Source organism: Mytilus edulis, chromosome 8 (genome assembly GCF_963676685.1).
Source record: "Mytilus edulis chromosome 8, xbMytEdul2.2, whole genome shotgun sequence".
In the NCBI taxonomy this organism is placed as follows: Eukaryota; Metazoa; Mollusca; class Bivalvia; order Mytilida; family Mytilidae; genus Mytilus; species Mytilus edulis.
In genome coordinates this window covers 27856377-27874840 of record NC_092351.1, presented here as the reverse complement: position 1 = coordinate 27874840, position 18464 = coordinate 27856377, and the positions used below count along the sequence as shown (strand labels likewise).

At 31.4% G+C, this 18464-nt stretch overlaps 1 protein-coding gene across 3 annotated transcripts in view; it reads left to right on the top strand.

Annotated features, from left to right (window-relative positions):
* The first annotated feature begins 540 nt into the window (after positions 1-540).
* LOC139485251 (serine-rich adhesin for platelets-like) overlaps positions 541-18464 on the top strand; it is a 32482-nt gene continuing 14558 nt past the window's right edge. The window contains exon 1 of one of the 3 annotated variants that reach the window (XM_071269552.1): positions 541-677. The gene's annotated coding sequence lies outside the window, so the exon portion shown is untranslated. Of the gene's footprint in view, positions 678-11665; positions 11765-17623; positions 17816-18464 lie in introns of those variants that run through there. The other 2 variants (XM_071269553.1, XM_071269555.1) reach the window with 2 other exon arrangements.

Sequence of the window (18464 nt, the reverse complement as noted above, 5' to 3'; positions counted from 1 at the left end):
TTTATAAAAAATTATATGATAATATTCATTTTCATATATGTGCATTTCAGAAATAGTAACGAAGAGATGAAATGCACATTTGATCCATTGTCTAAAAATGTTCACATTAACTTTCATTAAAAATATTAAAAAGGTCCTTACATTAATATCCATTTTTTAAAATTTTTTCAATTGAGAAATAGTGCAATGTCTCGCAATGTAAAAGAAATTAATCATGACACCTTATGCATATATGATAGATGCATATTTAGTTGCAAGTCTATGCCTGCTATTTGTCTGACATTATTATATTTCATTAACCTCTCCTTCCCATAATTCCAAAATGAAATTATATTGCTAATTTTGGCAGGTCCTATCTTATTAGTTCATAGGTCAGTTTACTATTATCAAAACAAATTAAGATAATTTGAAATCACTAACACTACACAGGCAACAAGCCCACCCTTATCAAATATTTCAATGCCTAATTAGGACGCCCATTTTTTAAGTGTAGACGATGATGGCGTTTCACTTCTTTTCTCACAACTCAAGTTTCTTATTGGAGGAAATAATTATATGATATATCTTTTTTTGTATCAACATTTGACTGTTTGATCTATTAATATCCTCCTATAAGTTGTCTCTCTAGCGGCATCAGATTGTCTGGGGGAAGCGTACGCATTTCCTAACAGATAAAGGTAAGGTGTAGTAATTTTTATACTATAAATATGAATTTTTTACCAAATAGTTTAATCCTTCAAATTTTGGAATCTGAATAATTAATCTTTACGACCAAATTGTAGCTGCATAATTACATAATTGTATCTCGATTTACATAATTGTATTGCATGTATCTATAGACAGAAACTGTATAGTGTTGTGACAATATATATCGAACTGTTCGATACATAATATATCTTCCTTTCGGATAGATTTTCTGTCAAATAGCAATGGTCCAAGGAATATAAATTCATCAGCAAAAAGCAATAAGCAGATTAAAAAAAGAAAAATAAAAAGAATTGATACGCTTTCAATGTTGAAATTAAATAATTGTTGATGATAGGTTAAGTTGCACGTACCTCTTTCTTGAAAAAAATAAATAAAAACGAAACAACGCTACTGGTCTTGGCTAAAGCCAAATAACATAACAAAAGTTTGAATGGTCGGAGGATATTTCCCCCAACATTAGGTGATTTCTCTTAACATAAGTGATGTTCGAATGTCACTTCATATTAATTGGAAAAAGTCTTTTACAGATATAGTATGTTCATTAGAAGTAAAGTGTCTGTTATGTAATATTTATTGATTGATTGATGTAGGCTTCACGCCCAGTGGCCAATATTTCATGCATGTTTACGATGACTATTATGTCATATAAGAGGTGTTATACATGTGATAAACAATTCAGGGTTCCACGTGAAATAAGACGGAGGAGTAACAGTCAAATACACATGTTGTCTGCTTCCTTGTAAATCCGACAGTGTTCATAACGTCACTGTTCGAAACAAGAAAGGAAGATTCGATAATTTAACAGCTGGACAATACCAAATAAATGACCTCTTCACACGACTGTCAGTGATCTTAACCTTAAAGTAAACATTAAATTATATTGTTTATATGAAGCCTTCATTTCCTAATTAACAAGGAGTAAACAATGAATATAACCAATAAATCATAATGGAGCTTTATATAACAAATTATATACACTTTAACCTCAAAATGATAATCTATATAACAAATCATCATCGATCATTCAAATATCCGCGGTAGACGGAGAGAGAGAGAGAGAGTTTGTGGAATATATACAGGTACTTGACCCCACCCCACCCCCTTAAACTCTTGCAGCAACACCAAAAGGTGCCAAAATGAGGCCGGAATGCAACCCTAAACCGAATATATATTTCTGGTTGATGTCAAACTTGTATTATGAAAATATCTTAACCAAAGCGTGTAACTAATATGATACAATACCAATAGGTTAACATTGTAATCTTGTAATATTTTGTTATCTTAAAGATTGCAATTGTTTTATATCGTATTTATAAGGGTTCAGGTGTTTATTTTATAATTGGTTGAAGTGGCTAAAATGTTATATACACTTAAGAAACAACAATGACTTAGTGATAATATAAATATATACTGTATGTATGTTTATCCTGCGAGAAAGATATTACGTATTAGTACATTATATTGAGCCACACCAGTGTATTCATGCATTGTTATTCCATTTCGACCAATGTTTGAATTTCCAGTATACTTTTGTATACACTTGCTTAAATTTTCAACGTCATCTACTGCTGGGGTTGCTCTCTCGGAAATCCAATCGTAAAAAATCTAAAACTTAGTCTATAACATGTCATACATCTCACCTCGATGAAGTTAACAATTATAGACGATACGCATACGTACGTGCTGTATCACTTACCTTAAAACTTTTGCTTAGTTTATGTTGTTTGAGTTTGAGACTTATTCAGTTCAAGGGGAACCACATGCGATTGGTCAGAAATATTTGGTGTGCAGTTGTATAAGCATTGACGCATCGTATTTCTAAGGATATAATTTGGCTATGTCTATTGACTTTGAAATTTTTGTACAGTTTGTGGTACACAGTAAGGCCATTTCAAGATTAACGGTAGGTCAATGACATTTAGTATGATGTTTTTTTTAGCATTTGCACGCCTAGTTTCAGTGGAGTTCATATGGCCTCGACGTCATGGTTGAATGACTTTGAAACTTTTGTATAGTTTAATGTGAGTTTGACTGTAACTCTGGTATCTTTTGTCACTCTTTTACATGTTAAATTTCTTGTTAAATTCGTTTTACTTAGAATAACGTATGATGAGTCAACTAGTATATTGTATAATGTATACAGTTGTATTAGCATTTGGCATTTCTCCGGAAGTAATATGGCCCCCTCAGTTATTGTTCATTGACTTTGAACATATTGCATATATTTTACATGTTAAAGTATTGCCATTTTACTTTCAACATTTAACATCGTATTATCAAAATCATATAAAGGCAAAGCATATCTATGTCAACGGACCAAGTAAAAAATCATAGATACCAGGATTAACATTATATATTGCCCTAACAGCTAGTCAATCAATAGTGAAACAGTTGTTGTTGTTTTTTTAGACATTTTGTCTTCATCAAATTAAAATTGCTTCCTTTCTAACGTATCTGATGGTCAGATTCGAAGGCAAAAACACTACATTGTTCTAATAGAATTGCATTTTGATCATTTTAACACATTCATGTTTACTAGGACTGAACGATAGTCAGTCTTCATTTATGCTTATAGAATATTATAACATGCATACAGTAACATTTCCCTGGCATTTGTTTCATTTATTTATTTTACTAGACACAAAGTATATTGAATGCCTATTTAACTAATCAAATGGATTCTATTACACGGAAGTAATTTTACAAATTCCAGTTTACATTGACTTATCAGGTTCCATTTTCTCTCATTACATCCACATCAGTTTTTTGGCTTACTAATGGATTCAAATTAAGTTGCTGTCACCTCAAATTTAAGGACACGAGACTTAATTGTGTTTCATCATAGGACATACAAATTGATTTTGTCATTAGTTCTCCGAGATGATTCTTTAGTTCTTTCTTATATCCTCGAGGAATCATCAACATTTCCTAACATGAAATCTGATTGCAAATGATTTGATCAAATACGTTTGACAACCACATATTGCTGGAACGATATCCGCTATTTGGAAGTTAACAAAACAAACCTCCTTCGATACTTATTATATATATACTGTATATAGTACAGCTACAGTGCACTGACAAAACCGTGACCTATAGTTGTTAATTTCGGTGTCATTTTGATTTCTTGTAGAGAGTTGTCTCATTGGCAATCATATCACATCTGTCCAGTGAATATGACAATGTCAAGTTCTGTTGCTTACATTAAAACAAATCATTGCTATTCTCCTAAATAACAAGAGAGAAGATACATAAGAAGCAAATGAAAAGTCTAAAATCACAGACAATACTATCGGGGGGAAAACACGACGAAAAGACGAAAATAACAAAACATTCTATAGAAATCAAAGACTGAGCAAACATATCCCATCAAAAATCGGAGGAGGTGATCTCATGTAGCCAGAAAGAAAGGGTATGCAGTTCATATTGCACATGTGACACCTATCGAGTTGCCTTGTATGTGATGAGTCAAATTCGGAAATGAGTAAAATATATAAGTGGGAATTAGCTACACAGATATTACATAACGGGAAACTAATTTATGATGGCGTCTATACAACTTTCGAAGAATTACTCATTCTAAATGGTTAACAATTCAACACTGTCATTAGATCATTGAATATTATTTTTATTATCATTAATATTGATTATTTTGCTATTAGTAAATAAAAAGCAAACTAAATATTATTGTCATATGTATACATACTAGTATGCACTTTCATGAATCTACATTATGTCTATACCTATATCTTGGCTTGCACAATGCCATGTTTTTCTCTGCCTGTTTATGACGTCTTCACACTAAATCCATTTGATGTTGAAAGTGTACTGGTTGATAGTATCGTCTTATACATGAATGCATGATTTTGTTTTTGTTGGTATTGGCTTTGAACTAGCTGTTAGTAACTGCAAATAGTACTCTCAGATCTGTACCAAGTGACTTTGTTATTGGGATATACAAGTACCCATCCACGTCCACTCTGTGTGTTTGTTATATGTATTTCAATGTGTATTCATTTGATGAGTTCAGCCTTTATGTATAGTTCGTTCTTATGTTATACTGTTACACAATTGTCACAGGTAAGAGTTGGGATCCCGCTTACATGTTTAACACCGCCATATGCTGTATGTATGTACCTGTCAAAAGCCAGGAGCCTGTAATGTAGTGGTTGTCCTTTGTTGCTTTGTTATATATTTGTTTTTCGTTAACTTTTACATGTGCTAGGCCGTTGGTTTTCTCGTTTGAATTGTTTAACATTTTTTATTTCGGGGACTTTTATAGCTGACGATGCGGTATTTGGTCTCTTGTGGAGAGTTGTCTCATTGGCAATCATAACACATCCATCTTTACCAATTGGAAATTTTGATGTAATAACTTCCTGGTAAGCAGTAATCCTGTAACGCAGAAATCATGATTGTAGAAAACATAATCCCTGGAATATCGAATCAACTGGAAGATACTTACTCCATGTACAGTTGGCGCTGCTGAAATGTTGCTATAAAGAAATGGAAATTTCACAATGAGTAAACTTGAAATCACATCTTTTGTTGTCATGTCAATATTAACCGATCCTCATTGATTTTCAGTTTCTAGATTATGTCAATATATAAGGGAAACGTATAAGTAGCTGTGGTACCCTTTATATCAGTTCGTTTGGATAGAAGCAGTGAAAACCAAAGTTACCGGATACTTAATGTTAGCTTATTTTCATTTAACTTGAAAAGCTCCTGTACATGAATGAAAAAAAAGAAGATGTGGTATGATTGCCAATGAGATAACTTTTCACAAGATACCAAAATGACACATAAATTGACAACTATAGGTCACCGTACGGCCTTCAACAATTAGCAAAGCTCAAACCACATAGTAAGCTATATTAAAGGCCCCGAAAAAACAATGTAAAACAATTCAAACGAGAAAACTAACGGCCTAATTTATGTATAAAATGTATAAAGTCTGCCTCAAAAATTTAACAACGGAACGAGTCATCAAACAGAGGGCACAGCTGTTTCCCATTGGTTGTAATAAACTTCCTACACAAGTAAATAATATGTTGTTTTTAATAGAAATCAGCATATTGTTGATGACATCTTCAGTGATTTTTTGTTCAAATCAGAGTTTTTTCTTCATAAAGTACTCACGATTTGTACATTCCTGAACAAGATTTTTGTTTCTATGTGAACTATTCTGTCCTACGAAACGAAGTCGTCAACGTTTTCAATCTGAGTTTAAGGTTTGATTAGGAATACTAAAAAGATGACTTGTATTTGAATTGTATCAGATCATTTTCACAGTTGTCCTGACGCCTGGTTGTTTTAATGCATACAATATATTTTAATTATTAGAAAAAGCTTTTTGTGGAAAATTTTGAAGATCTAGCCATTTAATGAATGAAAAGACATTCACGTATACAGATTGTAAATATCCAGTCGAGGCAACGAAGGAAGATCTGTATAGCTAGTTCGTAACAATTTTGTTCTTGAAGTTTCACAGGAGCATACAGCCGTTTGATCTTTAGTTCAATTTGTCTCATTGGTAATCCCATCACATCTCTTTATTCTTGTATTAATTTATGTAAATTAAGCCTGATGATGATATTCGTTCTTTTTTAATTCTAAACGAGATTACTTGGTTACCCTGGTTCTTTCCTCCTGAATTAATCAGCGGTTTATGTGACGGTTTACATAGAACTAGGTAATACGACACCATGAACATTTATCTCTCTAGACAAAATAGATATAGGAAGATGTGGTGTGAGTGCCAATGAGACAACTCTCCATCCAAATAACAATTTTAAAAAAGTAAACCATTATAGGTCAATGTACGGCCTTCAACACGGAGCCTTGACTCGCACCGAACAACAAGCTTTGAAGGACCCCAAAATTACTAGTGTAAAATCATTCAAACGGGAAAACCAACGGTCTAATCTAAAGTTTGTTTACTCCCATTTCCATACTGGTGATAGTTTTGCAATTACATTTTTGCTATTAATGACCGTTGTTCCTTGGGATAAACAGTTAGCGCAATTATAGTTGTGCTTTGACTCTTGGCATACCAGTCTTTGTTATTGCTCAATAAATGTTGCGTGCTATTCGGAGAAGCAGCAAATATCAATTGTCGAGTCTTTGGTTTGAAGCTATCATTCCATGAGACCATAGATACGGTATGTGACGATTCAAATCTTGATATCAGTGGTTAGGTCATGCACATATATGGAGTACTTGTGTAAGTTATTTGAACATGCGTACATGTATCACCGATTTTATCTGTGACCTTTTCTATATATTGTTGATGATTTTTTTCTCTCTGCCTGTCATATGCTGTACAAATTAATATCCTGTCAATGCTTGTAATAATGTCTTCGATCGATTCCTGTATTGATCCTAATTATTGGCTTCATAAAAAATACCTATCTATTTATATTATTGATATCATTTGGTTTTTCTTTCAAAATATGTGCAAGATATTAGCTTACAAATCTTATGCTGAATTAATTTTCGCAGCTTCATGAAATAGATCGTGATAATATATCAAGATAAAAATCTCAACGAGATATTTTTATACAGAAAAAGAAGTTGAATAGTGTTTTAACACATATTACAAAATGTTTTGTCCTTCTTGTTCTGTCCAGAGATTTGTCACGTTCTTGTATACCATTTTGTAATGCCAGATTTAAAGCTTCATTACCTTATCCGGTAAATATAATGATGTGATAAAAAGAACGCTTACGTATAACATTTCAAAATAGAAAACAGACTAAAATAGATCACCGACCGGAACCTAATCACTACTAGTATGTCCCAACCTGTCACAGAAACATTGTATTTACATTTAAGTAGTTCCGTTTTCTGTTGGTCTCAATTTCCGATATTTTGTTGCCTTTCTACGAATATCATTCCGACAATGAATTTATTTATTGGTACATTTATTTTTGTATATGCAAGTATTTTACCTACTCAATTGCGGCTTTTTAACTTTCTTTTTCCTTCTAATTTGAGATTTATTGTAGACGCTTATTGCAAAAGCACTTAATTATAGCAAAACATGTGATATCATTGTTCCTTTCTTAAGTAACAAATATAACTCTCAATTTCCTATTTTGTTTGTTAAGATTAAGATCTTATTTTGAAAGTTACCATTATGGACATGTTTTGCTGTAAAAGCTGCATATATAGTCACAAATCAACTTATCTTGTTGAATTTTAGGAAAAGTAATGTATAATAGTTCAGTTTTCAATTAACAGTTGTTGTTAACGCAATCTATGCAATAAATTAATGTAAATGTATTTTAGTTTTCTACAAACACTTACCCACTTTATTCAAATGTAATCAGTTAATGTCACCAGAAAGCGCATTTAAAATTGTACAATTTTTCAAAAGCACTAACCTTTCGTGAAAACAATTTGTCGTTGAAAGTACCAGCATGGTCACAATTAAATTACTTTAGATTCATGTTGCCATGGAAACTTTTATGTCACGATTTTTCTCTTGCTAGCACTTACAGTATTTTTTATACATGGTTTTGAAGAAAAATGTTTTCTCATTTATTGACAGTGCAATGCATAATTATAACATATACAAAATCTTTAAAATAAATTAATGATGTAAATGATAGTAAAAAAGATATATTTCCGCGTCGTCAAACTGTGACATCAGGAAAAGATGCATTTTTTTTTAGGATTGAGACTGATTAAACTTGAAAACGAGTACATTGAGTCCTCTGTTTAAAATTGCATTAGGTTTGATGAAGATAATGTGTACCAATTTTTATGAAAAAGCCACCGAAGATTTAAAAAGAAAAATAAGCTACGACAAAAAATTGTGTTGTTTTATTTATAAAGGGACGTAACACCACTTCTAACCGTGTATTAAAATTAACGCCTACTTACCCCATATCAAATCTTCAGAGTTTTCACGCGGTCGCTTTTAACTAATGATATTTCTAGAAATGGATAGGAGGTAAGATAATAATGTCATATATTGTAATATCGGCTGCTGTACATCGTATATGTATTCCACATATTACAACCACAACAAAACTAGAACTTGCCATCTTCTTTTTTTATGGTGTCTTTCTATTGTTGGAATGTTTTGTTGTGGGAATTTTAATTTTAAATTTATCACATGCATACATATCTAGAAATCAAATCGTTTGCTTTAGCCTATCAAAAAAGATTAAGCATTAACGATCAGGAATTAACAAGAACAGTTGATTCAAAATTGATTTCTTCCATATTCGTCATTTGAATGGTTTCTGCTGAACATTCGTCCATATCCCTTTCAATGTCTCGTGTCTAATCTTTGACTTTACAAAACAGTAACAAAGAAACCAAAAGAAAAAAGGTACAAATATAAAGAGATATTTTAATCTATGATAAATATAACTCAGATGAGTTATAAAAGTATCTTTCTCGATCTTCAGATTAAATGGTTATTCAAGGGACCAGATTCACAGAAAGAATTACCATACTGTATTACAGCTAATCACTATTAATATTAAGCCTGACACCATATTCATTCCTTATGACATACATAACATGACCTTTTTATATGAATCTTAGGCGAGTTTGGTAAACGATATTTTCATAGCATTATAAAAGAAATAAATGTTTGGTCGAATCTGATTTTCTTGAGAACATCCTTAATTGTTTAAATCACACAACAAATTACAACAACGTAGGATATAGCTACTTAAGAAAAAGGTGATTATATAATCATTGATCTTATCATTTCCCTTCAAAACTATTGATCTACTGCACATAATAACAGATTGATGTAAGCAGCACAAATTCTAACGTAAACTAATAACTGCATGGACACCAGCTATTACGAAGACTATGACATGGTTACATTATTCAAATGTCACAATAGCTTTTTATTAGATTTACTAAAAAAATGTTTGTTACTAACAATGCTTCCAAAATGAAAATAGACCGAATAGGACAGTTTTGGTGTTCCATAGTAAAGAATTCACACAACTCTGAATGTTTTGATGTACAATATCTATAATCACTGGAGATTCTTCAGACCTCATCAATTTTGAAAACACAATAAATTAACTTCGATAATAATTTTTAAAAATATGGAAAAATCTCGTAAACATTGTCCAAAATGCTAGTTTTTCATGTATGTGTAATTAAAAATTATCAAAGTCTGTAATAAACACAGAAAACTACATGTACTGTTTTTTTTATATGATTTTTGGTATATGGGAGGTGGTATTTTCTTATTATATTCAAAATATAACAATGCATGCAACGATACGCCATAAATGCTTGGCTTTTTTAATCGAAATGTTGACTTCTTAAACGTAAATCTTATAAAGCCTTTTCAGTTTATAGTTGTTATGATTTGAAAATCATTTTAACAGAAAAGTCGATCGTTATAATCTTCAAATTTTCTTGTATTATCTGTTATTTAGAAACAATCGTGTGATTTCGCCTAATAGATATATCATAAAATTATTTTTATGTGAAAAGGCAATGCAGTAAAATATATATTTTTTTAGCAAATCAAATCATATTATACTATATAAACTTAACCAATTATCTTTATTTTTGTCACTTCCTCTTCCCCCACAATAATTGTAGAATATTTTCTGAGAGGCTACATGTACTTGTCTCCGTGAGTGGATATGATGTATATATATAGTAAATTATCTTTCAATCAAATGCATTAGTACATAACCTTTTGGGCGAAAGAGTTTATCATTTAAATTTGTCAAATACACGTGATGATGGGATCGTTTCATGTGTTTTTTTTTCTCCTCTAAAATATATCCAGAATATTGAATAACACATTTTTAGGATTCGTTAAATCAAAAATATGTCTTAATCACGTGGAAATTTGTTGTAACCGATGAAGAAAGTTAAGTATTTTTGATGTTAAGTGTTACTTTGTTTCAATGAATCTAAATATACATTTCCATTTGCGTTCATTTTAACTAGAGAGAATCAAACGAATTCACTTTAAAGTGCAAACTATGTAGTATGGGCTTTGCGCATTGTTGGTGGACGTATGGTAATATATACATTTAATTTCTGAGTCATTTGGTCTTTTTTGAGAATTGTCTCATTGGCAAATATACACAATCTTCTTTCATAGATATTAAATTAATAGTTGGTATTTTAGAGAAGTCAATTGCAGATTTCTAAAAAAAATATCATGAAATTGGAACCTGAATCTCATAAAACAAATGAATAATTCTAGTAGGGGACAGTTAAGTTAAAAAGATATGAATGAGAAAATACTAGAACAAGGAAAACTGTATTCCCTGAAGATGGATGAAAGGCTTTTAACGTCAGGTAGCAAATTTAAAAACAAAAATGCATAGTCAGATTGAAAATATTATAATTAGTAATGAATATATACAATGCTTTGAACTTGACCGACACGCAGAGCTATAGATCTATTTTAAAAGCTGCCAGTTTACAAGTTAACAGTCCACCGGAAAGTATGTCACCCTTCACGAACACATTATCCTTAACCAATCCGACCATTCTTTAGTCTCAATTCTAAATACCGTGTGAAGCAGAAACAAATTCCAATGATGAATTTTGGTTTTGTTTTAGAGACCGAAAATCGAACCCAACATATCCCACAGTACAGGCGATTACACAACATCAAGGCTGTTGAGACCGTTATTTTATTTACCGATGATAAATAAAAAAATAATTAGAATTCTTTTGCGTAAAGCTGACTCAAGAAGAATTTTACTTATCTTGTTTGGACACTTTTGGTCATACACCTCTCTTAGGTTATAGGTGTGGTTGTTTCTGTTGAAGGTCAATACAGAAAAGCGCTTCGGACGCATGAAATTTAGTAAGTGTTATTTTCGTTCACATTAAATTAGATCAACTGGGGTGTTTCTATTAACCCTACTTTTGCACAATGACAGTTTCGTTAAGCACTTAATATTTTGGGTGTAACAGCTATAAAAAGGATATAATAAGTATCACTGAAAACAGATCACTGTGATCAGATTCTATGCATATTTTATGCACTATATGTATCAACCCATCGATTAGCTGTATGGAACGTTGTAAGATAAATCAGGTAGGAATTCTTACTGCAATATCAATTTTCCTTGTTCTTTAAAATAAGATTGGAAAATGGTATTCAATAATTGAACAGTTGGAAATTAAGGGAAATTGACAAAAAACCAATATCTTAATTGCTATTTTAATATTATACAATATGATTGATTGATTGATTGTTGGTTGCATAACGTCCAAAGGATTATCTAATACATGCAGCTAATAATACAACAACATATAAATATACCAGACGGCTGCATAGAACCGTATAGTTTATTATACCTTGACAACTTGTATGGGTAATAAAACATATATAATGGGATTATACTGTCTGTGCCTATGATAAATGCAGTTTAAGTATGGGCTAAATGAAATGAAAGATGATATCTAGGAATAGTATATAAACTAATATAGATATCATGCTCAAAATGTCAAATGATTAAAGTACTTAGCTCCAGCAGATCGTTGTTTTGCCGATAAGCTTATGAAATATTCGAATCGTAAAAATCTTAATCCTTAAAATTTCTTTTTTTAAATGTTGAATTATTGGAAACACTCAAATTCTTCTACCCCAGCTAATATATATTGCCTTCGCCGTATTTGGCAATTTATTTTATATATCGGTTTTTAATGCTCTTCAATTTTGTATTTGACTTGACGTGCAAGTACACACATTCCAGACATAGATACTGCTTAACACTGATACTGAACAGTTACATCTGAGTAACATAATTCTTATTGACCTTGCCTTCTTTTCCTTTTTACGAAATGTAACTTATTCATAATTGGTTTGTGTGCTTTGGTGGCCTTGTACAGTTTTTCTGCTTTTTGGTCGGGTCTATTTGACACATTCATCATATATTCATTCTCTATTCTATTAGCAATACTACCGCTATTTGTCCGCCATTACTGGACATCACAAATGTTCCCGTAAAATTTTGACGTAATAGAAAATATCTGACACTACAATGGAAAAGTGATTGTTGCATGACGTCAAAAGATCAAGCGGAACAGATTCTGGGGTCAAGCGGGACATATTCTCGGGTCAAGCGGGACACATTTCAAAATAGCGATTAGGTGTATAGGTGTAATACCACCATTGATTTTCCCCTATTAGTCTTTGTTAAATTGGCACTTTTATAAAAATTGTACAGTATTTACCTTTATTTCAACCAAAGAAATACTTTGCATGAATAAAGTTTAATCCTTTCCAGTGCTACAGTGAAAATTTCACACTACATTTCATTGCATATAAGAAAGTAACCAACACCGGAGTAAACAACCCTATTTTACACTGTTTTAAATTACTGGTTACCTGCTTTGGTAACTATGTAACCTTAACTTTCCAAAATATTTTATAAGACCATCAAATAAAAAAAGAATGATGCTTTCAGACACCCAACGTACATGTTTATGACTCAGAAAAATTTAAGTGCATTGAAATGCAGGGTTAATTTTTATACAACTGTCATATTCAAGGGAATATTTTTTTAGACCTACTTTCGTATGCAACCGGATGTGACGTACCATGATTTGGTGGTATTACACCTAAAATATACCAATGCATTGTGGAATAAATTATGATTTTATAATTACTAGCTAGTAACAGTTTCAATACAAGAACTGATATAAATTTAAACTCTACCGTTCTTTAGTTTAAATATACATTTTTCAAACAACTGGTGACCTCATTGTTTTGAAATTCTTTGTCTTTTTCTTCATGCTCAGTCATCGTTACTAGATATATTCATGTTTCTAACCGTAACACTGGAACTGGCTTTAATGTGTTTTAATTCTATAAACATGTTTAGAAAAGTGTCAAAATACAAAAATGATTATGATTAAGATATGCTATGTGATGATTAGAATTAAGACATGTTTAAGTGCTAGTACAACGCTCACCAGTGCTAATATCGTGCGCAACACTCACTAGTACCAACAATGTGCGCAACTTCTTTAGCGTTAGAAGTTTGATATATCAACTAAATATGTTTAGCACATAAACAAGTTTAATGTGCAGTGTGTTGTGTCTTAACACGTCACATTATGTGTGCTCTTGATATGAAACGAGGCACAAGAGTTTGCAATATGTTTAAAATCTAATTCTTAGAGTGTATTGTCATACTAGCAATGGACAATCTCATGCAAATTAAATAATGTCCTCCGCATTGGTCATGATTCCTTAGAATTAGACTTATTACGCAATTGACTAATTACATAGCTGTGCATAATAGATCTTTGCCCGAAGGAATACACTCATACTTATAAATCTGTATTTATGCCTTCTCTGCAGACGATATCAATTGCTATCGATCATATCGTTTTGTCCCACGCTGACATTTTTATCATTTGTCATGTAATACTGACTCATAAGTCTCTTTTATAAGATCTCTAAAAATAAATATGAATGTTGTACTGTTATACCACTGTCCCAGGTTAGGGGGATGGTTGGGATCCCGCTAACATGTTTAACCCCGCCACATTATTTATGCATGTGCCTGTCCCGAGTCAGGATCCTGTAGTTCAGTGGTTGTCGTTTGTTTATGTGTTATATATATGTTTTTCGTTCATTTTTTTTATATAAATAAGGCCGTTAGTTTTCTCGTTTGAATTGTTTTACATTGTCATATCGGGGCCTTTTATAGCTGACTATGCGGTATTGGCTTTGCTCATTGTTGAAGGCCGTACGGAGACCTATAGTTCTTAATGTCTGTGTTATTTTGGTATCTTGTGGACAGTTGTCTCATTGGCAATCATACCACATCTTCTTTTCTATATAATGAATGCATAAAATCTTGGACTGTCAATATAATTAGTATGTTCCATATAAAAAAAAACATCGATAACTGATATTTAATAAAAATCCAAAATACCTGTTATTCGCAGCTTTGATGGTAAGTTTTAACAAACTCACATTGTTTAACCTGTAAAAGCACAACTGGAAGTCGAGAAAGACAATGTATAATCAAAGTACTGAAGTACTGAACATCGGATGACAACAAGTTCTTGTGGATGGTCAAAAGCACTTGTCTCAGAAAATAATCACATATTTCTTTACCTGAAACTGAGATAAATGTACAGAGAATTATTTTTTTCTGAGACAAGTTCGTGTGTGGATAACGATTATAAATGACAGGAAATTCAACTTCACCGTAATAACTATTATGTTGTAGTGATACAAATCAGTATACACACTGATGTGTTGTTATATATTGTATTAAAATAACAGTTACATGTATATATGATTTCCATCAATTTGTATAACATTCTATTCTACTATTCTACTTATGATAGTGCAATGCAAGTGCATGGCGGACACCTTTCTGTAAAATAAATCGATTTTTCTAAAAGTTTGGATACGAGTAATTACCATTCATACTTTCCCTCAAATTATATTTATTCGAACCGGAAATCCGCTTACGATATTGAGAATATTGTGTCAGGTTCCCAGACTATTGGTACGTGTGCATTGATATAATCAATGATTTTTTACTTATATATATATATATACTACAAAACATTTTCATATTATTAATTAACAATTTTTTTTTATCAGTATTCATTGAAGAGATGTATTTATATCAAACGATAAGTAATGTTATTTTGCACTATTTTATGTGCACGTTTTTATCATGTTTATAGATCGGTTAAAATCCCAAAACTAATTTGCATAATTTATGCATTAATTAAAATTTAGGCGATAGCAATACATCGAAATGACCTCAAGGTCATCGCGATGTAAAACATGAAAGGGACATTTTACAGACAAAAAATGTTTTTAGTCATGTTTAACATTTATCAAACTCCATAGTATATAGATATCTATTTAAGACAAAATGTGACAAAATATCCGAACATATATAATTATGACAAACAGCAACCAATGACTACTCCTTGATTATAAATTCATAATTGTGGACATACACATACATAATGTAATGTGATAGAAGCACACATTTTTGAGCACTCAACACACACCCTCATAAACTGGAACACTGGTGTGACCATAAAACATTTAAACAAACAGGAAAGGTTTAAAACTTCCAATCATTACTAAGCATATATAATAATAATAAAAAGAAAATAACCGAAAAAGTAAATATTAAAGATATCGAGCTTAGTCAGTTCTTTCCCGGAAGCAATAGTTCAAATATTAATATCAACTAATGAATAAACGATGTATTTTTTACAGTGTAGAATTTTGTTTACGCTTCTTCTGTCCTCGGGGCAATCTTTTTAGCTCAGCATCCAAGTCCTTGACATATTAGTGTCTAGTAGATAATTGTCTCATATAGACGTTCAAACCAAATACTCTTATAGTCACATGTGGTTTATTCACTTGTCTTTTGTTTAAACTGTCTATTGACCTCTAAATGTGTTTAATAATTATCTTGTATTTTTGTTTTTATCTAATTGGTGTGTAAAGCACGTCTCCTATCTTTCATATCAAATAGTAAAGACGTCATTGTGGTTGAAGGCCTGCTTCATACCTTGTATAGGTTTGCATCTTCAAATACGAAAACGCCTTTTGGCAATTTTATCATTTTCAATTCCACACCTTCTGAATTTTTCATGAGTCAAATTCTATGAATTTAATGCAATTCAGAATTCAAAAGTGATGCAGCGTGTATGAGTGTTTCCTTCGGTATGTCGTACATACAGTTATCGAGTTATGTTTTTTTTTTATTATTGACAACATTTTTCTTCTCCGTTATATTGCAAAATTTTTAATTGCTTCTATGTTGCTTCTGAACTCAAGCTGTGTTTCATCTTCAGCGGTGTAGAGTTAAATACATTACTTTGTTTATTGTTATGGTACATATTGGTTATGGCTATATTGTATATGTTCAGTAGTTTATTGTTATGGTTAATGAACATTGGTAATGGTTTTATTGTATACATCATAGATGTTTTTGCACTAACATCATGCATTGCATTAACTTATCTGATATCAGCGGTCACATCTTACGTTGTATTACATACGAAATTAAATAGATTTGGCGTCTGTTCCAATGTTTTGTAAAACCTTCATTAGTATTCTGTAACAGTTTGGTCAGTTATTTTATACTCAGAGAAGCTAATGGATGGTATAAGCTCGAGAGATCAACACTAATCACCAATTACACAATTGATATACATGAACGGCATCCATTTGTTATATTAATAGAGATTCCGAGCCATACTGCAATAATATTTGCTCTAACACAACATTGCTTTGAGTTTCTTCGTATTACATGTAACGAAGTACAATAGGCTTAAACAGAAATTAACCCATATGTAATATATTCTTGTTTGATTCGTGAAATACTGGAAAATTTTATGAAATTCAGGAAATTTGATGAACGCTTCAGCTGCAAAAAGAAGTTGAAAGACTTGTCTGGCACGTTATAATAGAGGTCACTATGAACCCCTCAAACATTTATTGTTAGGGGTCTTTTCTAATGTTGCAAACATAGCCAACGTTTCCAAAATTTGTATCTGTTGAACAAATAACTACATGTATGTAAAACTGATGCATACGTGTCTGCTACTTTCAAAGTTGACACTCCATTAACGAAAACAGTATACAATAATCCTGTTTGAAATAAAATCTAGATAAATAGAGAGAGGGAAAAGATTAATCTGAGAAAGAGATAAAAAAAGTCCGCAAATTATGTACAAGAAGTAAACTGATTGGATTCGATATACTTTCACAAGAGTGTCGCCAAGTTGATACTTTAAATGTATTCTCTATCTGATTTCTAGTCAGACTGACATGATAGAAAACGAGTTAAGGAAATATTTATCTTCACGTTCGTCAATTCTGTTGTTTTGTTTTGTCCAATGAAATAACATCAGAAGATTTGGCGTAATTTTTCTCGCTAGGTCACGATGGAATAGAATTTCAAATTTGAATGTCTAACGAACGTGCAAATGTTTTCAGAAAATATAATGGAATTTGAGACAAGCGATTTGAATTGAAATTCAATATTCGAGGTTAAATACCGTTCTTCAACATACAATTTTAAGTAATAATAAGGCATTTGTGAAGTAATGAATGTTTGGACTAGACATGCTAGACTTCCATAAGGTAAATAATATTATATTAACTTTCGCCTCATTTTAGATACTTGTATTGCAGTTTAATACAGTCTTTTAACTTTTGGTTAACTGCATGTGTAAAAATTACTTCTTCCCGAAAAAATATTTATTTTTGTGAACATCATGACTTGTATGAACCAAATGTTGGTAGATTTTGAAATTCATTTAACATTTGTTAAATATGTATTTTTTGGTTATGTTGCACTGTTAGGCAGCTGTCACATTTTAACGTATGTCTCATATTTTTTGTTCTTTCTTTTTGTACGAAGAAACTAAACTTCATAAAATAGAAAGAAAGAAAGGAAAGAAAGAGAACGAGAGCGCGTGAACGCTAACAACATGAGGCTTGAATGTAAAACTTTCAGGTAATCTGGTTGATGTAAAACTTATTCTTATTGGAAAGTCTTAACAAAGGTGTGTAACTTACACGATGAATTATCTACAGGTTAATACTGTAATCTAGTATAACTAATAATATTTGGATATCTTAGAGATTACAATTGTTTTATATCGTTTAAACAGTTAGAGTTCTTCAACTAATTGTAAACTGGATATTGTTTTGAATATAACTTGAAAAATTTCTTTTTATTCATACAAAAAAGAAAGTATATTAATATAATTCCTACATGTATAATTTC